Source organism: Geotrypetes seraphini, chromosome 5 (genome assembly GCF_902459505.1).
Source record: "Geotrypetes seraphini chromosome 5, aGeoSer1.1, whole genome shotgun sequence".
Classification (NCBI taxonomy): Eukaryota; Metazoa; Chordata; class Amphibia; order Gymnophiona; family Dermophiidae; genus Geotrypetes; species Geotrypetes seraphini.
The window spans coordinates 209,540,645-209,562,843 of NC_047088.1; the positions used below are offsets into that span (position 1 = coordinate 209,540,645).

Here is a 22,199-nt window from a genome sequence, read left to right on the forward strand (position 1 = left end):
AGGACAAGTGCTACTACATGGATCACATTATTGTCTGTACGACTCTTCTATGAAACCTGTAGTTACAAAAAAAAAAAAAAATACACTGCAATATGTCCTCTGAAATGCCTACTCGCTTCGCACCCCCGAGTGTTATTTCCCCCTTGTATCAGACTCACCCTCTGATGTGCATTGCCAGCAGCAGGCCTTCCCTTCTGCAGCTCCTGTGAGCACCGTGGCTCCGTGCTGACCTCTTTATCCTCCCCCTTATTGTTCTAACCCCTTGCCGCTAGCTTGCTGGATCTGGTTGAAAACTCAGTCTCCCCCCCTCACCTCCCCCTCTTTTCATTGCCCCCCTCCCTTCCCACCACGCCAGCTCCCCGCCAGAGGGCGTGGCGACGCTGGGGGACCTCGTCGAGCCCACGGCCGCCCCCAACCCGAGCGCCCCGCTCATCGGGCCGCGCAGGCGATTCGAATTTGGCACGGCGGAGGGCCGAGCATGCGCACAGCGCGGGCACGCTGGCTCCTCCGGAGCAGCTGTTTTGGGTTTGAAGAAATTCCAACATGGCAGAGGCTGCAGTCAGTCTTCCCTTCAAAAACTTGGACTGGTTTCAAATCGCAGGCACCTTCACTTAACCCGAGCTCCCATTCATCAGCGGACACCTCGGATCGATGCGACTCTAACCTGCCGGGCTGGTGAGCCACGCATCCAGGTAAGAGGTTACTTGCGATTTCCCCCACGATCTGTGAACATTGCTTAAAAAAAAAAAATTCTAAGACAGAGGAGGCGCACAGTAGTAATAACAATAATCAAAGAAAGCGTTGCCGGCTTGGGGCTGTAAATATTTACTTGGGTATGTAATTATTTGCATCAAGCGGGCCATCTGCTACATTATTTTAGTGCACGAATCTGGAGTCACAGCGCATATTTTCACTGCTTAATCAGTGGCAACATAGTAGGAGATTAAGAGTTCCCCGACTGCAAAAGCTCCAGTGCCTGTTCCTTCTGAAGACCTTGATCTTAACTTAAAAATATGAGAAAGTGCAAGAAGCGTGTGTGTGTGTGTGTGGGGGGGGGGGGGGTTAGACTTTCTTCAGAAACTGAACTTTTCAGTAAATGGATCTTGCAAAAAAAAAAAATAATAATAATAAAAAAGTTAAGCTATTTTAAACGAGGGGGTGAGAAAATGTCAGAAGGTTGCAGTCAAAATAGAAGCCCGTCGTTCTGGAGGGGGGGGGGGGTGGGGGAGGGTGCAGCTCGAGGGGCGTATTGTTGGCATAGAAGGAGAGAGAACGATGTATAATTTAATGGTTTATAGTAATTCACTGATCCTATTACTATCCTCCCTGGAGCTCTTGTTACTTTCTTCTTGCATTCCTGGTCATGTGCTTTTTATTCCCCCTCTTTCTTTCTTCTCTTGTGATCTGAGATCCCCCCCCCTTTTTTTTTTTTTTTGTTGATGTTGCTTTCCCACTTAATTATATGCATGTAGGTTAAATGAATACCTGACGAAAGGGGTCCCCGTTTCAAGGCAGTGACATTTGATAGCTGAGAGGAAAAGTGGCTTTAATGAAAAGCAACCTTTGGAATTCCAGCCTGTGAAAAATCCAATTCCGCTGCATGTGTTTGTCCGCAAGAAATGACCAGTAGCACCAGTATTTATGGTATGTCAGTTTTAGGGATTTGCACTTCCCTTGCGTTTTAAATAGCAAGGATAAATCTAAGAGCATGAGCCACGATTTTTAGGTTGTTGCAAATGTGCTAACAATGAAAGCCTAATGCTTATCGGAATATCTGAAAGCGAGACGTGTCTTTTTCTTTACCCCCCTTATTGTTTCAGCTCTGGTTAAAATGCTGGTTCCGCTTAGTGTACCGAGTTAGTTGGAAACCTAAAGTTGCTGGGTCCATGCACTGTACGTAGCACTGAACTCCAAATGACATGCAGATTGCTAAAACTCAGCGACTGCAAAATGAAAAAAAACCCAAACCCCAAACAACAACAAAAACCCCCAAACCGAAAAAAAGGTTACTTTAAGAGGTATATATATTTTTGCTCTGTTAAATTTAATTGAATTTTTCTCTGCACTATTGCAGTGTTTTTGTTTGGGATTTTTTTTTTTTACTTCCATGGACATTCACTTCCTGTGGGGTTTAGTGATGACTGGAATGGTTTTCCGTGTAAGGGAAAACTACATTTGGCCAATGGCTTGATATCGGATAAGCAGGATAATTTTTAAGCGCGTGTGTTTAATGTCATTGTACTTTTATCTCTACACAGGAATGAAATAATCAGGCAGTGAAACTGACTTGACTTGATTTTAACTGCTTCCCCCCCCCCCCCATCTCTTCGCTCTCCAAAAAGGTCAAATAAAATGGAGCGGCAGCGGTGGTGACTGGGGAAGGGGGGGGGGGCGTTTATCTGTAGATTTTGTTGCAGTGCAATATACACTTCAAGATAAGTAATTAACCCTAGGGGTAGTAAAGAATGTTTAGGCGACATTGTTTACAATGTCGGGATTTTTTTTTTTTTTTTTTAAATAAAAGGAAGATGAAGCAGCTTAGGGTCTGGAGACTGCTGCTGTCATTACAAAAAATCAGAACGCGATAAAGCAATTGAAAATAGCGTTGCACAATGCCTACTTCTACGGTTTGATGCTTTGGCTGAATACACACGTAAATACACAAGCATGCTTGCTCATTTACTATGGAGATGATTCAGATTGAATTTTGCATTTAGAACTTGTTGACTTGAAGCAATCAATAAGGCAACTGTTTATTTTGGATGCACATAATTTGCACTGACAAATGTTTTAAGGCGAGCAAAGCTTTTTTTCCTGGAGCTATTGGAGCGAATGTGATTGCCAGATGGGAGATTTCCCTCTGTGATGTTAAAGCTGTAATATATATTCAGAGCAGATTGGGCTGTTTGCTGGTGATGAGGAGGATATTACATTTATAAATTTTAAATCGGGGGCTGGACTGTGTGCTGGGAGTTGAAATTGGATGGTTTGGAATATTTTGACTATAAGCCCTGTTGCTGTATGATTTCTGGATAATAACAGTAATTCAAGATGATGCACATTTGAAGGTTAACCAGAAATATTCTTTCTAAGACAAGTACACATAAAAATATATTAATTGAAATCAGTTTTTGCAAAAGGCAAGTGGTGTTTCATCTATTCCTCCCCAGTTAAAAAGTTAATTCATAACTATATCCTATGTGCATAGATTTATCCATCTTTATATACTATACATGTTTTCCTAACAAAAGTTACTGTAGCTGATGTGACTTGCAAATATGTTTTCTTTCTGGCTTTTTCTGCATTTCTGCTTTCCTGTCTAATGTGGCCTGTGTCAGTGTCTAGCCCCCAAAAGCTGGAAACTGGGCACAAGTCACACTCCAGCAACGCTGCTATTGTAAATTAAAATGTGTTATGGCCAGGAAATGAAGGCTACAGTGGTTTTTTTTTTGTGTGAACAAGTCTTTTATCAAAGTAAACATTTATCAAATAGCAACCTGTCACATTGATCCTTTAAAAAGTTAGGCCCAAAATAAAAAGTGTTTTAATTTTTTTTTTTTTTTTTAAGGATGATGAGACCAAATGTTTTTATTGTATTATTTTTATTTTTTTGTAAAGCAGGCTGCCAGAACTTGTCACCATCGAAATAGGTGAAACAGAATCAAAAATGTTTATAATTTGTGAGGTTCACTTTTACATGGGAAATCTTTTGCCGTAGAGGAACTCCCCAGTGGAGGTGGTGGAGAAAAGGACAGTACATGAAATCAGGACAACCCTGGGCAAGCACAGAGAATCTCTAGGGGAGAGGATTGTGGAGCTTAATAGTTGGCGTGGATGGGCAGATCGGATAGTCTGTATGGATTTTATCTGCCATCAATTTCTCTGTTTCTACATTTCTGTATTTGCAAGCTGGAAATGATAGTTTCTCGCTGATTTTACAGTTAAATCTATGTATGTAAAAGTGTGCTTATTGTCTAAAGCTTATTCCTTGTTGCCTTGACTCATGCTTGCTGGTGTTAGTGTTTCTCTGATGATATATGAGAAGCTTTTTTGTGCTTTTCCTACTGTTAAAAAAAAAAGGTGACATTAAGGGTTCCTTTTACGAAGCCATGTTAGCGGCTTTATCGCACGCACCTTTTTAGCGCGCGCTAACCCCTGTGCTAGCCGAAAAACTACCGCCTGCTCAAGAGGGGGCGGTAGAGGCTACCGCGGCCGGCAAATTAGCGCACGCTATTACGCGCATTAAACTGCTAATGCGGCTTCGTAAAAGGAGCCCTAAATCTCGGTAATAATCCTAGGCTTGTATCAGTCCATTCTCTGTACTACAATATTTGTTCTTCTACTAATGCTTGTGAATGTGAGTATTTACATTTTTATAATAGTCTAGTATGCAACTTAATGCAGAACTTTGCTTATCCTGCTTTCTGTTGTTAAATGTATACCATTTCTACGGATGAAGTCTAAGAATCTTTTAAATACATTTTTAGCCCTCAAGGACGCTTTTAGGATGTTGAGAGTGAAGCATGGTGGAAAAGCATCTTGTTAGAAAGTTTGGGAAGATTAGAAAGTACTTGATCTCTCTTTTTATTTATTTATTTTTTTTGTATATCTCTTTGCACTGAGTTGATTTTAATCATAAGATGATCCATCAAATTTTTTGCATTTGATAGAAATTAAATCATGCCCTGGATCTCCAACTGTCGTGAACAGGCATGCGGAGTGAAATTTTACATTGCGTTGAGCCCTTCTGCCATATTTTTCTTGACAGAAGTGAAAGCAGTAATACTGCTGATGGCTGCTTATTATTTTCTATAACCCTATCCAGCAGCAGGCAAGTGGAAGGGTGGTGGGAATTTTCCTAAGTTTGCTAATTAATCATGATTGGAATGAAGAAATCAGAGCATGCTAATAGGGCCTCGTTGCGTGATGTTTGGAAAAGGTCTATGTCTCCTACACAAGTTGTTTTCCTAACAAAGCATTTACAGGATCCGATTGTGTGCATGATCGATATGAGCACCTTTTGCTGGAAAGTCAGAGTGATATCTTTCATCCTTAGTGTATCAAAATCTTCATATCCTGCTAGTCACAAACACAGTCAGTTCTTCAGTGAAAGCTGTTTCTGACCGTTTAAAAGATTGCATGTAATCAGTTCATTGAAGCACTGTAAAAAGGTTGTTTTTATTTTCTAGTTTCAGGGGTTGACTATAGAACTCTTAAAAACAAACAATAGACATTTTAAATGCCCATATAAACACACAATGCATTCTTTGCTATTATCAAAGCTCTGTTTGTACCATGCATGGTGAATGACATTAAAGATTTCCTGTAACTTGATTGCAGGATATAAATCTTAAGTCCTGCATGATATGAGGTTGATTACTTGCACAGTAATGAATAAATAGGTACTTTGATCTGCTTCTTTGACAAAAGTAGATATTACCCTTTTGATTCTTAATATCATTAAAAAAAATGATTTCTGCTAACACTTGCTTTAATTTTATAATGGCAGCACTGGCTAGCAAAACTTTAAATGGAAACCTTTTACATTTGAACAGTATTCTATTTGCGTTTATAGCTGGTGATGAACAAATCAGTTCCTTGCCTTCTTCTCTATGTAGTGTCTTTGTGTAACTAAAATCTTAGTGGTTTGTTGTCAGTCAGCCAGCCCTGGGTATTCTTGGGTTCATAGATAATATGATTGATCTTCCTGCATTCTAATCATCAATTAATCTGTTAATTAGCATACCAGGAGTGGTTTTAATGGTAACGCCATCAACATGCTACCTGTGTTTATAGTACACATGCATGCTATTTTTTAACAAGTTTATGTGAGTGAGTCTTCCAACTTTAAACAGAAACCCTTGCCACTTTGCTCTCAATCAGTATATTTTATAGCAGTTTGGAAAGTATTAAGTTTATTGACATGGAGCTGATAAATGTAATTACTGGGGGTTGTGAATTGATATATTGAAATTCTTTTTTTTATTGGTATGATTGTCGCACCGACATTTATGTCAGCTATTGAAGTACACTGCTGATCAATACAAGTTGCCTAATTGATTAATCAGCATAACCTCCCCCCTCCCAACCTTTGATAGTCAAACACAAGAAGGGAGCCCTGAGTAAGCTGTAATAGATTCTGGAGCCAAGGATTTTTTTTGTCACTCAAAAGCTGTTTAATTCTGTTTCAAAATCCTTTCATAAAAGCAGTGTGATTCAATAACTTACAGTTGTGTTACAATATAGAAAATTTGGCAAATGTTCCTGGTTACGCAGTCCCTAATTTATAGTGAGTTTCTTTTTTAAACTGATAAATGTGTTTACCTAAAGCTAGATGGACTTCAGATCATGTTTGACTCTAGAATGAGCAGGGAAGTAATTAGAAAAGCTATAATAAGCAGTTCTTTTTGGTCTCTGTAAGTATTTTAGGAAGAAAAAGAGATTACTATTTCTCTCCGACCTATTGTCCGGTATTTAGGAATATGCTACTGAATTTTCATCTTTCTTCTGAACAAGAAAGTTGGAGAAATTAAAAATTGGGGATTGGCAGTTAGATACACCCCTTCTTTCTCTCTATTCCCAGTGCCTCAGACCTGCATTTCATTACAGCATTGCAAGCCAGAAAGAAAATACTTCTTGCCTTTGCTGGTTGATGGATGCATTTAGAGAGGAGTTTTTAACTCATGCTGTACTTTGATTTCTGTGTCAATAAGAAGATCATTTGCATATTGCATTTGTAGGCTGAAAATGTAAAAAAGAGGTTTAAAAAGTCTGCTGCAAGTTTTCTTGGTGTTCTAGTATTAAACTTACTAAAATTACAACTTTTTTTTTCAGTCTATGGTCTTTGAGACATATAGCTAACAAAAGGGTCCTTTTACTAAGGCGCGCTAATTGATTTAGTGCGCCCTAAAGATTAGCACGCGCTAAATACTAAGTTGTCCTTAGCGCACCTTAGTAAAAGGACCCCAAAATGTTGCTCATATTTAAATTTAGTAATTCACAGTTTGAAAACACTGCTCTAATCTTTTCTAAAGCAGCATTAAATGAATGCCTCAATGCCATTACTGACTGTGATAACCACAATACAAGTAAATAAAACTATAGAGAGAACATTAGAGGTGACCATTCCATGCTGGCATTGCTGCTTTTTAGTTTTTAGTAGGCCCCATTTCTATTTGGAATTTTTATCCTGTGGATGGTTATTTGGCTGTGGGAAATGTACCTTCTTCAAGAAGTTTAACGGGTTACAGTTTGGTTTTATTTTTCTTACATTGTTTGCCTTGAATTACATACTCATATTCCACCTTTACAATTCAGCAGAATGTAGAAGAAGGACTATATAAATAATCAAAATCACTTAAAATAATAAAAATGATTAAAATACACACAATTGGATAGTATAATAAAATTAAAGACAACATAAATGAGAAAATAGAGAAGAGTAACATGAAACTGGGAAAAATTAAATACATGCATTTATTCAATTTAATTAACACAGTTGAAATCAAAGTTAAAAAAATAATATCCTCAGTTTCTGCATAATTGTTTTCCCCTCTTTTATAGTCCACTTAATAGAATATAATGCCAGTTCCTGTTAAGATATCCCCTTGGAGTCCCAGTGACAGCAGATAACCTCTAGCAGTATATGCTTTTCGGAGCAGCTTGGAGCCCTTGCAGGGTCTTCAAATCTGGAACATTCATAGTCCCCATGTTTATCTCAAAATCACTTTATAAGCTCCATACTATAATAGGTACATCCTGAAAATGATTAGAGTAAGTCAGTGTTATCTAGTGGTAATATGCAAGTCCACTAATACTGCAGTTTCCTCCAATGCATCCTTATAACATGAAGCAATCTGAAAATGTGAGGTAATTGTTTTGTAACATAAAACACTATTACTGCTAAAACAGAACTGGTCAAAGCTCTGTACTGCTCACATAGGGAATACATGTAAGCTCTAATCACCTTCCATTCCAAAGTTTTTCTATTTAAAATCTAAACAATGGTATGAAAGATCGGGGGCTCCTTTTACTAAGGTGAGCTAGCATTTTTAGCGCCCGCATCAGATTAGCGCGCGCTAACCCTGCGCTAAGTGGCTAGAACTAACGCTCAATGCTGGCGTTAGCGTCTAATGCGCGCTATTCCGTGCATTAATGCCCTAGCGCAGGTTAGTAAAAGGAGCCCCAGGTCTTTTTCTCTACATAGCAGGACAGCCGTGCATGCTCTCATGATACCAAGTTTTTTTTCATAGGGTAATATTAGAATTTTATCAGGGTGCAGTTCTCTTGGGGCTCCTTTTGCTAAACTATGGAAGAGCTTCTTACCACAGGCCGGTGAGGTAACTGCTCCGATGCTCATTCAGTTCCTATGAGTGTCAGAACATTTATATCACCAGTCTGCGGTAAGAAGCTCTTCCGCAGTTTAGTAAAACCTAGTGTTAGTTATTAACAGCTTTGTATTTTCATGGTTAGCTTGGGTGCCCTTGTGTATGGCATTATACAATAATTGCTTGCTCTCTTTATATATAATGTACACACATATTATATATTATAGGACTAATTTGCTGCAGTTGGAAAGTGCTAATATGAATGCGTACTAATTATTTCAGTATGTGTATGTTCACCGGGCTGTACTGATTTCCATGTAACATTGCCCAAGAGCATATGTGTCTGTGAGCTTATTCTCGGCATTCCTGTTGGGAATATAGGATCAATTGGGTTTTTGTTATTGTCTGTTTTTGCAAACTATTCACTTTTCATGTTCATGTATTTTTTTTTTTTTTTTAAATCCAGGATTGGCTTCAGATTTAGCTTTCTATTCCTTAATCCTAGTATATGGTCTTGAAGCTAAATTTGACTCCTTGCCGAGAATGTATACTAATTTGAGTGAATGAGTTTGAAAGCACTGTATCATTTTATTTCAGGCATATTTTCATGTTAACTTCCCAAATGGCACTACTTAAACATAGAATTACATATCTGGGTAGGTATGTTGTTTGCAGTACCTATTGGTATTCAGAATTCATAATTCCTGTTTTAAAAACTTTTTTGCCCATTGAATAGTGAAATGTTCTTCAAATGATTCTTGATTATTGTATGTTAATTCTGTCAAATGTTAACCAATTCCCTTTTTAATGAATAGATTTGACTCCGAGATGAGCTATTGTACATGTGCTTCTGGCGATGCATAGCTAGGAATATTAGGCTGCAGTATTTGAAGACTTTTAAAAATAGTTTTCATGATTATATTGACTTCATTTTTTTCCCCATTTTTATTATTCCATAGACTTTATATATATATATATATATATAAATATTGTTTGAACTGGGGATTCCAGATAGTTAACTTTGAAAATTATAAACCATTTCTTCCATACATTTCAGACTTTATCAAAAAGGACATCTTTTGCACAGTAGAATCTAACAACAACATAAAGTCAGAGGATGGTAGTGGGTACTTTTATATTTTAATACTATTTTTCTAACAGAGGTTAGGAGAATATTGACCCATCTCCCTTCAGGAGCTTACTAACAGGAATGTGCATTCATTAGTTTGCATTCATTAGTATGCATTCAGTTTATTGGTGTTGTCTTATAAAATTCAGTGTCCTAAATCACTTTAGCATGCACTAAGCTATGAATTAACACATGATTTTGATTAATACTGTACATTTAAAAAAAAAAGTACTAGCATATATTAAAAGTTATTTTTTTTTTTTTAATTAAAATGAATGTGTAAAACAACCTGAAAATGTTCAACATGTCTGAAAATGAACTGAAATATTTTTGTGTGCATAGTCCTACTTTATAAATAAAATATATGTGATGGTGGAGAGGTATGCTTAATGTATTCTTAAAATTCTGAGTACCTCATCCCAGAATTCCCTAATTTTATCACTGTGCCAAATCATATGAATGAGAGCCTTCTTCTCTCTCCTTTGCACCACACAGTGAGGGTATAAAATTTTTTTTATAGCGTTTTAATGGATTACAATGACTCTTTTGTAAGAATTTAAAGTGGATTAATCTAAGATGGGCAGTAGTTCTAGGATTTTAGTATTAGCAAGACTTGGTGGGCTATAGCCCTTTTCTGCCGCTTTTTTCTATGTTTCTATGTTTCTATCTCTTGGAGAGTTCTATACCATAGAAACTCTATTTTGTTAAACTATGAAGGACATTTTTACATTGAATTTTGATAAAAGCTTATTTAGACCAACTTGTATTACAAATGTAGTTGAGCAAAGGTCTTTAATGCATAGAATGCATCATAGTTATAATACTGTGTTTTAACTGAAGATATGTTGGAGAAAAAAAAATAAGTTGAACATCATAATCATTTTGCATTTTACTAATACTATTAATTATTTCTGTAGCGCTACCAGACGCACGCAATGCTGTACAGAGTCACAAAGAAGAAAACAGTCCCTGCTCGAAAGAGCTTACAATCTAAACAGGCAAGACAGACAAACATGAATACAGTTAAGGGGAACGGTTAATCAGCTGGCTGGGTTGGAGGGTAGAGGAGTAGGGTTATGGATTGAAGGCTATATCAAAAAGGTGGATTTTCAGTCTGCTTTTAAACAAGGGAAGGGGCTTGATGGACAAACTCGGGTAATTTATTCTAGGCATGGGGGGCAGCTAGATGAAAGGAATGAAATCAGGAATTGGTATTGGAGGAGAAGGGTACAGCTAAGAGTGGCTTATCTGAGGAACAGAGTTCTCTGGGAGGTGTATAAGGAGAGAAAAGCATGGAGAGACATTGAGGGGCAGCAGAATGAACACACTTGTAGGTCAGCAATAAGATCTTGAACTCTATGCGATGGAAGATAGGGAGCCAGTGAAATAACTTAAGGAGATGGGTGCCATGAGCATAGCGAGGTTGGTAGAAGATGAGTCGTGCAACAGAGTTTTGCACAGATTGAAAGGGAGAGAGGTGGCACTGGGGGAGACCAGTTAGAAGCAGATTGCAGTAATCTAAGCCTGAGGTTACGAGAGCGTGGACAAGGGTCCGGGTAGTGTGCTCAGAGAGAAAGGGGAAAATTTTGGTGATATTGAAGAGATAGAAGCGACAGGTCTTAGCAGGTCTTAGTGAAGTTTCAAAGAAGCTTACCAAGTATACTTAGATGATATACATATTATTTTGTGCTTTCACAGAGCCAAGGCTTCCAGATGAACCAGAGGTAGAAAGAATTTGTTTTATTACAGTGGATTTTGCATTGACAACAAATTTATTTTCTTTGAATAAAGTGCGGGTTTTTCCTCAAGTGATAATTGACAAAGCCACAGTTGCTGTATATATTTATTTGTATTTCCTTGATAAGGGAATGCTCTTATAAAACTAATGGGTGTTCAAAATGATTTATTCTTACCATAGACTCATTTCCAAATTACTCTAATGTTCACTAAATGCTGCACATTCTAATTTATATCCATGGGTCATGTGACACTTAGCACACAATAACGTTCATTAGTGCACACTAAATTTTAGTAAAAAGGTCACAAAGTTCCCAATGACCAAGAATTATTTCAAAACATTGCCTTTGTTCAATAACTAACCCCCTCTTTTACAAAACCGCGATAGCGTTTTATAGTGCATGCCGGCGCGCTGAATGCTCTGCGCTACTCCTGATGCTCATAGGAACTCTGTGAGTGTCGGGAGTAGCGCAGAGCATTCAACCTGCCGGTCTGCATTAAACGCTATTGCGGTTTTGTAAAAGGGGGAGGGGGTAAGTGCAGACATGTCAGGATTTTGCAGAAATTTTCACATAGGGTTGATTCTGTAAGTGGTACTTGCCACGGCAGGTGCCTAGAAAGTGTGCGCCAGCCACATGTCAATCACAGTCAGGCACTGCTTTCAGAATTGGAGATACTGGACCCTAGGTGCCAGAAATATAGGACAGGGTCATACAGGCCTACCAGTATTTAAGGTCCTTGCAGAATCGTGGCTAGTGTCGTCTAGTGATGTCCAAGTCTGGGGCCGCCCCTAAACATGCCCACTCCTGGGCTTCCACTTTACTAGTGATGCTAGTTGCCATGGACCTAGGTTAGATAAGTTCATGCTGGACCAGGTAAGGCTAGACTCTAGTAGGGCACTGGTCCATGACCTAAGGACCGCCGCGTGAGTGGACTGCTGGGCATGATGGACCACTAGTCTGACCCAGCAGTGGCAAATCTTATGTTCTTATCTAACTTTTTTAGATGAAGTTTTAATTGTTGGCCAATTATCGCACCATTTAGAACCAATTAAAACCCTTAAGTCTAGGCGGCTGCCAGTGACTAACTTTTGGCAGCTTTTCAAGAATCCAGCCCATACTTTCAACATTTATGTAAGTTTTTAGAAGCGCACTTTCATTAACAAAGCAAACTGATGCTATCACTGGATTTATTTTATTGGATAAAGGTTATTATGCTAAGGAAAACATCAGAGGAGAAAGGAGCTACCCTCTTTGCATCAGAGCAAGGACCTGAAATTAGGTTGTTAGGATTAACCCTGTCTGGTGTCTTGATAATAGATCTGACAGCTGAATCCACTTAATGATTTTCACCTTTACGAGATTTGGGTGTTTTCTTCATTGGTTTTCAAGCTATTTGTGAGAATTAAACATCCTACTTTTCTCAGTTAGCTTTTGGAACCGACTCCTTTCCAATTGATCACATTCATTAATTGATAAGATATCAGGCATTCCTTATACAATTTGACATAACTGTTATTTCTCTGTATGATTGATTGATTTATTTTTTTTTAGGACTGTCCTATTTTTTATGGCATTCTTTTCTTCACTTTTATTGAATTTTCTTATTATGTAAAACTATTGACAATTGTTGTAAGATTTGGCGCGATATCAAATTTTAAAAAACAATACACATGCATTGAACAATTTTTGGGTTGCATCAAAAATGAAAATGATCATTTAAGATATTGTCCATCTTAATAGTCAATTCTGTATTAAAGTGTCTTCTAAACAACATGGACTAGATTTATTAAAATGCATTACTGTATTAATGTGTGTTATTCATAAATAGGATTTGAGTAAACAATGCACATTAATTTTTGTTAACACTTGTCAAAGCAGTAGCATATTTTGGTAAATCCAGCCCAATTTGAGGTTTTGATTAAAACATTACTAAGGGCTAGATTTACTAAGGCCACAGATCCGATTAGATCCGTGAGGGATCTGATCTGATCCGTGGCTAGGGGCTGATTCATGAAGTGTCCTCATGCAAATGAGGGCGATCGGAATCACGCCCCCAACCAACAGTACGGATCGCTTTCCAGCGGTCCCGACACATGCGCAAACCATCTTCTTTGCCTGTAGATGTTCTGCGCATGCGCTGGCCTTCTAGGCAAATCTAGGCAAGTGAAACAAAAGAACAAATACCTCACAGATGTGCAAGCAGCAGAGGAAATGTGACTATTTTACTTTTGGACTCCGTGTAAATTTATTAGACACTATGGGGCTCATAATCAAAAGAAAAAAAACGTCTAAAAAGTGGCCTAAATTGCTACTTGGACGATCAAAAAGCCTGATCGTCCAAGTACCCATAATCAAAGCTGATTTTAGACGTATCTAAAACCAACTTAGGCCTTTCCCCTGCCTCTAAACGCACAGAAAGAAAAGAGGCATTTTTAGAGGAGGGGAAAGGGTGGGCGGTGGGCGGGAGGTGGGCTGACCTAGACCTAGGCATGCAGCAGGTATAACCAAAACTTTAGGCAGGTTGCCTAGTCGGCACTTATACGTTTTGACTTAGACCAAGTCAAAACAGGTATAAGGGCTGAATAGGGGCCGCTGAGTTGATTGCAGCTGCTGCGATCAGCTCAGCGGCCCCAGCAACCTGCCTACCCACTACAGCAATGATCGTGGCAGGAGAGATGGCTCATCTCCCCTGCCGTGATCCACCCTTCCCCCCCCCGGATAACGATCAGGGCAAGAGGGAGCCCAAGCCCTCTTGCCCCGGCGGCACCCCGACTCCCCGATTACGTTCGGGGAAGGAGGGAGCCCAAGCCCTCCTGCCCCGGGCACCCACGAACTCCCCGACAACATCGGGGCAGGAGGGAGCCCAAGTCCTCCTGCCCCGCGATCCCCAACCCCCTTGATTACGATCGGGGCAGGAGGGAGCCCAAGCCCTCCTGCCCCGTGGCACCCCCTGATTACGATCGGGCCAGAAAGGAGCCCAAGCCCTCCTGGCCTCTTGCCCCCCACCCCCTACAAGATCAGGCAGGAGGGAGCCCAACCCCTCCTGCCCAGGCGGACCTTCTACCCCCCACTACAATACGGGCAGGAGGGATCTCAGGCCCTCCTGCCCTCGACACAACCCCCCCCCAACAACAGCCCCCCGATCCCCCGATCGGCCCCCCTGATGACCCACGACCCCCCCCGCCGACCCCAAGACCCACCCATCTCCACCCCCTTTCCCCGTACTTCAAAACGTTGGCCGGACGGACGGGTGCCAAGCCCACCCATCCGGCAGGCCAGCCGGCTCCGGAATGGGGACGTACTGGCCCAGGCGGCTGAAATCCCGCCCACAGTTGGGGCCTGAGGCGCCTGGGCCAACCAGAATAGGCCCGGGAGCCTTAGTCTCCTCCTGTGGGCGGGGCCTTAAGCACATGGGCGGGGTTTGGTCCATGTGCTTAAGGCTTGTCGGGACACGATCGGAAGGGTTAGTGAATCTAGCCCTAAATGTACTGTTGAAAAGGATTGAAACCACTGAAAGAGCGAATAACAATCTATCTGCAACGATAGCAGGTAGAGAAAAAAGCCTCAGAATAAAGTGATAGTCATAAACATAAGTAGTATAATACTGTCATGAAATCAGTCATTGGCATAAAAAAACCTCTAGCCTGTATGACCAAACCTTGCAGCATAGTTGAAACACTCGCAACTGGGTTAAAGATGCACTAGAGGTCACTTAACTGGTAAGGTCCTATAAATCAAGGCTGCTTCTCACAGCTATATAGCTTCCAGATGCTGCCCAAGGATTTTCATCTGAATAGAACTGATCCTTGAGCAGTGTTTGGAAGCTCTATAGCTGTGAGAAGAAGCCTGGATTTATAGGACCGTACCAGATAAGTGACCTCTAGTGCACCTTTAACCCAGTTGTGAGTGTTTCAACTATGCTGCAACGTTTGGTCATTCAGGTTGGAATTTTTTTATGCCAGTGACTGATTTCATGATTGCATGGCCTCCCTAAAGATACCTATGAGCTCAGGCATCCTACAGTAAGTGCCAGTTTAGTGCACGCTAATTCACATGCTGAAAATATTCTGCTCGATATTCAACGCTATTTAACCAGCCATTAACAGCTCATGGACGGTTAAATAGCACTTAGCTAGCTTTTACTAAGGTGTGCTAACCGATTAGCACACGCTAAACGCTAACACGTCCATAGACTAACATGCACGTGTTAGCATTTAGCGCATGCTAAATCGATTAGCGCGCACTAATCGGTTAGCGCACTTTAGTAAGAGAGCGTAAGTGCTAATATTAAGCGTGAGATGTCCACTGAATATTAGCGTTTAGCGGCTAATGGATAGCTGGCTATGTTGTCTAATTTAGCTGGCTATCTGTGAAATTTAAAGGGTTGGCCAGCTAAGTTTAGCAGTCAAAATTGGGCTGCATAAACAACTGGTCTCTATTTGGCCACTACAAACTTAGCCAGCCAACACTTAATATCAATTTAGCTGGCTACTTTTATAAGGGCTAAAAATAGACTGGATATTCAATGCCGGTCACTGGAAGTAGACTGGCATTGAATGTCTGGGTATAGAACAAAAAAGAAGGAACAGAAACCCCCCGTAAAGTCAAGCAAGAGAAGAACACTTGGGGAGTGGTTTAGACCACGTCAACCTTGGGGTAGACCAAGGGTGCCCAATAAATCGATCGCGATCACATGATAGACTCGCGGTGCCTTCGTGATCTACCGGGCCAATCAGCCATCCACCAAAGCGAGATCCAAAGCCTTGGAATAGATGTTGCCTGACTAGTTAGTAAGGAATGCTTGACCAAAATAATAGTCCTTTTTTGAAAGAAGTTTCTAAGCATATATTATGGGGCAAGCCATTCCCTAAGGAAAGAATCGATAGGCTAAATGCATGAACACTTCATACAGCCCAAACAGATGTAATGATGAGAAAAAAAATGACAAAAAAGATTGTACTGTGTAGAGCAAAGCGATCATGTAGCTATGTATGGTATGGCAAGCTAGATTAAAATAATTTTAAACGAGATCCGGAAGATAATTAGAAGCCACTGTTCTTCCATCGGAAGAGGGGTAGCTGTCACATTTTCTGGCACCCAAAAATAATTTCATTAATTGTAATATCTGGATTTGAGAGAGGTTCAGACCCTGATATAAGGAATTGCAGTAGTTCAATTAATAAGGTGTCTAACAAACTTGAATAAATTTAAGCAAGTGTGAAAAACCCCCCCATCTTTTCTATAATATGAAATATGGTGTTCAGTAATGTTGAGTTTTAATATGACAGCAGATTCTGTTTTGTGACTATGGGGTCCTTTTACTAAGGCACGTTAGCCATTTTCGTGTGCGCTACTAAGTGCGCATTAGCATTTAGTGCACGCTAAAATGGTTAGTGCGCCTTAGTAAAAGGACCCCTATGTCTGTTTGCATTATTATTGTTTTATTATGTGTGTATTTTATGTAATCCACCTTGGACAAAGGCAGACTAGAAATAATAAATTGAAAAACTAAGGCCTTCTTCTATCAAGCTGCGATAGCAGTTTTTAGCGCAGGGAGCCGCGCTGAATGGCCCATGCTGCTCCCAACGCTCATTGAGTTTCTATGAGCGTCGGGAGCAGCGCGGCTCCCCTCGCTAAAAACTGCTATCACAGTTTGGTAGAAGAGGGCTTAAGTTGTCCTTACTACTGATATTTCAATTTTTGGCTAAGCCAGACCTCTGACAACATTTCCATATAATACAAAATAGGGATGTACCACATATTTGGCCCCCTGGTGCTCTAAGTGCATTATTCATATTCACTTGGTATGACTTTTGTAAGGAACATGAATGTAGAGAAACAGAGAAAATGAAGGCAGGTAAAGACCACATGGCTTATAGAGTCTGCCTATCCATAGCATCAACTATCCTTTTCTCGCCTTTAGAGATGCTATGTACTTCTCCAAAGCTCTCTTGAATTCAGATACTGTCATTGTTTCCACCAATTCCACTGAGAGGCTGTTTCACGTCTTCACTACCCTTTCCATGAAAAATTATTTCTGTAGGCTACTCCTGAGTCTGTCCCCAAAATCTCCATTATTTATAGAGTAACATTTGCTAACAATCCCTTTCAGATTAAAATATAAAATTCTCTTGTTCACCTTCCATGCATTACATTCTGGTCATCTTCTTTATTTGGAAAATCATTTTGTACCATATATTCCCTTAGCATCACTTAGATCTATGTGTCAGTACTCTTTCTCTGTTCCAAATCTACACACTATGCTGCACCAGTTCTTTGAAACTTGTTACCACTAAAAAGTGAAACATCCTATGCTTGTTAGAGACATGCAATAATTTGTAACTCAAAATAGCAGGACCAGATCTGAAATTTCAGGACTTTTTTCACTGTTCATGGTTGTTAAGCTTGTGTTGGCCTCAAACTAGCCTCCCTTATGTTAGTGAGCATGTGTATTTCAGAGGAGCTATTCTTCCTCCTGGAAAACTAGCTTTAGCTAGCCAATCCCTATCTGTGTATTGTATGTAGTTCCTTGTAATCTTAGTTCCTGCTTTCTGATTGGCTCAACGTGGACCAGGACAGTATAAGCTTGGATGTTTCTGCACCACTTCTGGGCTTGTTCCCTGTTGCTTCAGTCTTGCTTTCTAGTCCCGTCATGCATTTGGTTCCTATTTTTGCCTTGTTTTCTGATGCATCGAGATTCAGCTTTTTGTCAAGTTCTTTGTTTACTCTTTTGTCCTGGACTCGCATCTTGGAGGTTTAGTAACATTAAAACTTACCTTGCGAATCTTGCTTTTGTCTAGTATTAAAACCTTGGAAGTTCCTGTCTAGTAGTTGTCCATGCTTCAGCTAGGACTCTGGATCAGAATGAACCAGTCTAACGCTGGCTTTTACAAAGCCGCAATAGAAGTTTTTACTGCGAACCGGCGATATAAATGTTCCGATGATCGTAGAATTCATATGAGCATTTACCTCACTGGCCTGTGGAAGAAACCTCTACTGCGGCTTTGTAAAAGAAGCCCTATGTAAGGTAAGGATAGATTGACTCAGTCACTTAGTTAAAAGAGTTGATAGAAGGACTTAGCTAAATTTGAGTGTCCACAGAAACTTAAATAGACCTACCAAATTGGCTACTATTAGTTTTAAATCTACATCTGAAAACAGTGTGGGATTTGCAGTCCCTAATTCTATCCATTGAAATGAGTGTTGTAGGTTCCATTATGCATCAGGATGAGGAGGTCAGAAATCCAAAAATGGCCTAGGAAACCTGGGCACTCAAGTTGCTCGCATTTGATATACTCTCTTTGTGTGGTACAGAGCTAAATCAGTTTTACTACTTGGGATCTATCTAGGTACATGGGACCTAGGTTGGCCACGGTTGGAACCAGTATACCGGGCTTGATAGACCTTTGGTCTGTCCCAGTATGGCAATTCTTTTATTTATGTATTTATAAATTTTTTAAAAAGTTGCTCAGGAAATACGGAAAGAAACTTAATATCAATCAAATATTCTTAAGAAAGGTGCATAATCTTATCAGTCCTCCTTAGACCACAATAATAGAGGGGATGTGGAAAAGGCAAAGAGAATCTCAAATCAGAATTAAATACATTGGTACCTTGGTTTGCAAGCATAATTTGTTCAAGAAGCATGCTCGTAAACCAAAGCGCTCATAGATCAAAGCAAATTTTCCCATAGGAAATAATGGAAATTTGGATGATTCATTCCATATCCCAAAAACTTTAATAGAAAATACAGTACTGTACGTACTTGTATTGCAAGATCTCACTTGTTTTGAATAGTCATTACACTGCGGGTGAACTGGGCATGATGCTTTTATTACGTTCAGCCGAGCTCAGCGTGCTTGAACTGCAAGTGCATGTATTGCGTTCAGACACGATCAGTGATGCGATGCGCATATATTGTGCATGTTTGACTTGACACACGTATTTGTGCTCATACTGCAAGACAACGCTCGTTTATTGAGTTAAAATTTAAGAAAATGTTTTGAAACACTCGCGAACCACGTTACTCGCTATCCAAGGTTTGACTGTAATTAAATATGAAAGACCTAACAAACGGTTCCAGAAGCCATTTTCTTCAAATCCAGAAAGATCTTAATTGTTCCAGAGAGAAAAAATATATATTTTACTCCAAGATATTTAGCCAAGCATTTGCATGGATATGCTAACAAGAATGAGACACCAAGAGTCACAGTTTCAGATCTCATAGCAAGGAATAATTTTGCTCTTCCCTGCATTTGTCTTATAATTTCCAGAAACATCCAAACCTTTTCCCCATAGAACAACACTTGGAATTACAAAAATACAGTCGTAATATTGCATTAGTGTCCTGTTCAAAAACTAAAGACACAAATAAAGTTATTCTTTCAGACATTTCAGATAAAGATGTTTCAAGCAATTTTGTAATCCAAAAGAACAAGACAAACAACCCCACGGTAAATATACAGAGAAGGAGAAGCCTGAGATGGAATTGAGTTTAATTATTTATTGAATATAACACATGTACAAATAATCATCAGTCCATATTGTATATCCTTTCAGACCCTCAGTCTATCTTGTATATCTTTTTTGAGATTCAGCAACCAGAACTGCACACAGTATTTGAGGTGTGGCTGTACGATATAGTGATACAAGGGCATTTTAATATTTTTATCTTTGTTTTCCATTCCTTTACTGATAATTCCTAATATTCTATTTGCTTTCTTAGCCACTGTATATTGAGCTGAGGTATTCAACATATCCTCAACAGTTGTACAGTTTCATGTGCTTATTTTTGGGCTTTATCTACTTTTTCTTCATTGGGTGACCTGAACAGGTGTCTGGTTTTGTTTCCCATGCCATGTAGCACGAGACTCCAGTCAGCTCCTCAGGTCAGGGGGTTCGCCTGCTGAACACCAGGGCTCACAAAAAGAATGATGAAGTTTTTGCAATGCCACGATGGCTACAGTCACTCACAGACTCATATTTCACACTCTAGCTTGGGCTTAGGCCAGAGCCAGATAACTCCAGTAGGCCAGAGGATGGGCAACTCCAGGGTTTCACTCACCCCACTCGAACTTCTCACTCTCCCTTTTGATGAAACGACAGGTATGAGTGAACCAAACAGAAACTTTATTTGAAGTTGATTAAAGAACAGTCTTCATACTATTTACACACACTCAGTGAAAGGCAGACACTTTGATTCCATCCTCAGAAACTCCTCTGCCACTGTTTATAGTGTTTTGCCAATTCCCTCCCAAATCTCTCTGGGAGTCTCCCTCAGTTTTGGGCTTTGGCAGGAGAGAGGAACAACCAAAAACCTAGTTCACACGCCTTTCTTCTCTTTTATAACTTCCCTCTTCCCTCCTGAGAAAAGGAACCTCCAGTTCCTCCCATAGGTCTCTTCTAGCCATAGTAATATTCAGTGACCAACTGAAAAATCCTCTATCACTGCTTTTACAACAGAGGCATTTTTCAGGGGGGTCACGTTATCTAGATGTTTTTTGTTTGGGGGACATGCACAGAGTCAGCACTGTGCGTAGTCTAAGGTGTTGGCTTTTTGTGAAGCTATCAGTTTTGCCATGAACGAAAGGAAATTGACCCTTCAAGAGATTCAGTCATTAGTGGGCCATTTCACTTTTGCTTCACATGTGATTCCAACGGGCAGGGTTTTTGTTTTCATTTGGCACTGCTATCTTGGTGTTTGTTGAAGAAGCATTTTTGAGTTTGGATTTCTCAGGATGTTGGTGAGGACTTCCGGCTGTGAGCTGAATTCTTGCAGCATTTTAATGGGGTTTGTCAGTGGCAGGACCATGCTGTGTCCTCTTCTGATTTGCAGCTTTTCACAGACGCATCTTGGGGGCTTGGTTTTGGTGCAATTTTTGGTTCAACTTGGTGTGCTGAGCTGCGGCCGGCTTGGTGGAGGGAAAATGGATGATATTTCCGGATTTCTATTATGGAGCTGTTTCTGGTTGGGTTGCTACTAGGATATGGGGTGATTGGATCTCTAATACATGAGTGACCTTTTTTTCTGATAATCTTTCAGTGGTACATACTGTCACTTTTCAATCTGCTTATTACCCTTTGTTGGTCAAATTATTGTGCTTTGTTGGTCAAATTGTTGGTGCTCAGTTGTTTATGCTTGAATGTGTCATTGACTGTGAAACATGTGCCCAGGTGGTCTAACAAGATTGCTGATGCTTTATCTCATTTGTAGTGGTCTTGTTTCTGAGCTTTGGTGCCTTATACAGACTCGCAACCTACAAAGATGCTGGATACTTTTTGGAGCACCATTCAGGATGCTTGAAGACTTTGCTGCAGAATTCATTATCTGTCAATACTTGGACGAGTTATTCTGCTGGTTGGTGGCGTTGCCTGCAGTTTTTGACTGCTGCAGTGATTTTTTTGTTTGTTTGTTTGCCTATGCCAGTTCACAGCTTGGTGCAGTTTCTGACCTTTGCCAATTGGGGAGGGTTGGTTGTCTGGTGCACCAATCCTTGACCAGCGTGGCATTTGTGTCACAACGTTTTGGCAATGTCAATCCTTGTTCCTTCTTCTTGATTCGTAAGTTATTTTAGGGTTCCAACCTTCTGCTGTGCCTCCTCCCTCTCAGAAAGAGAAAGAGATGATGGTTACTGTGGATGGGCAGACTAGATGGGCTATCTGCCGTCATGTTTCTAGGTTGTGAGGTTGCCTATTTCTTATTCTTTGCTTGTTCGATTGTGTATGATTTTGACACATGTTTGTTCCGGTGTATTTGAAGTCACTTTATTTTGTGTGCCATTTGTGGTGGCCTTTTTTGCTGCATTCCAGATGGGGGAGCTAGTGGTACCTGCCAAGTCTGCTATTGGAACAACGGGGCTTTTATTGTCTGATGTTTCGCTTGATTCCCAAGTAATGCGCTTGTGCATTCATCATTCTAAGATAGACCAATTGAGTAAAAGAGCTGTGGGTGGTTTTGCATGTGGCTTCGGCTGTTGTGTTTTTTTCCTCTGCTGTGCGCAGCTT

General features: G+C 40.2%; 1 protein-coding gene across 10 annotated transcripts in view; it reads left to right on the forward strand.

The window, feature by feature from the left end:
* The first annotated feature begins 439 nt into the window (after nucleotides 1-439).
* The window catches only part of FIGN (fidgetin, microtubule severing factor), a 362,039-nt gene continuing 340,279 nt past the window's right edge, over nucleotides 440-22,199 (forward strand). For 9 of the 10 annotated variants that reach the window (XR_004539659.1, XR_004539654.1, XR_004539655.1 and 6 more), the window contains exon 1: nucleotides 440-692. The gene's annotated coding sequence lies outside the window, so the exon portion shown is untranslated. Of the gene's footprint in view, nucleotides 693-1,472; nucleotides 1,645-22,199 lie in introns of all 10 variants that reach the window. The other variant, XM_033946805.1, reaches the window with a different exon arrangement.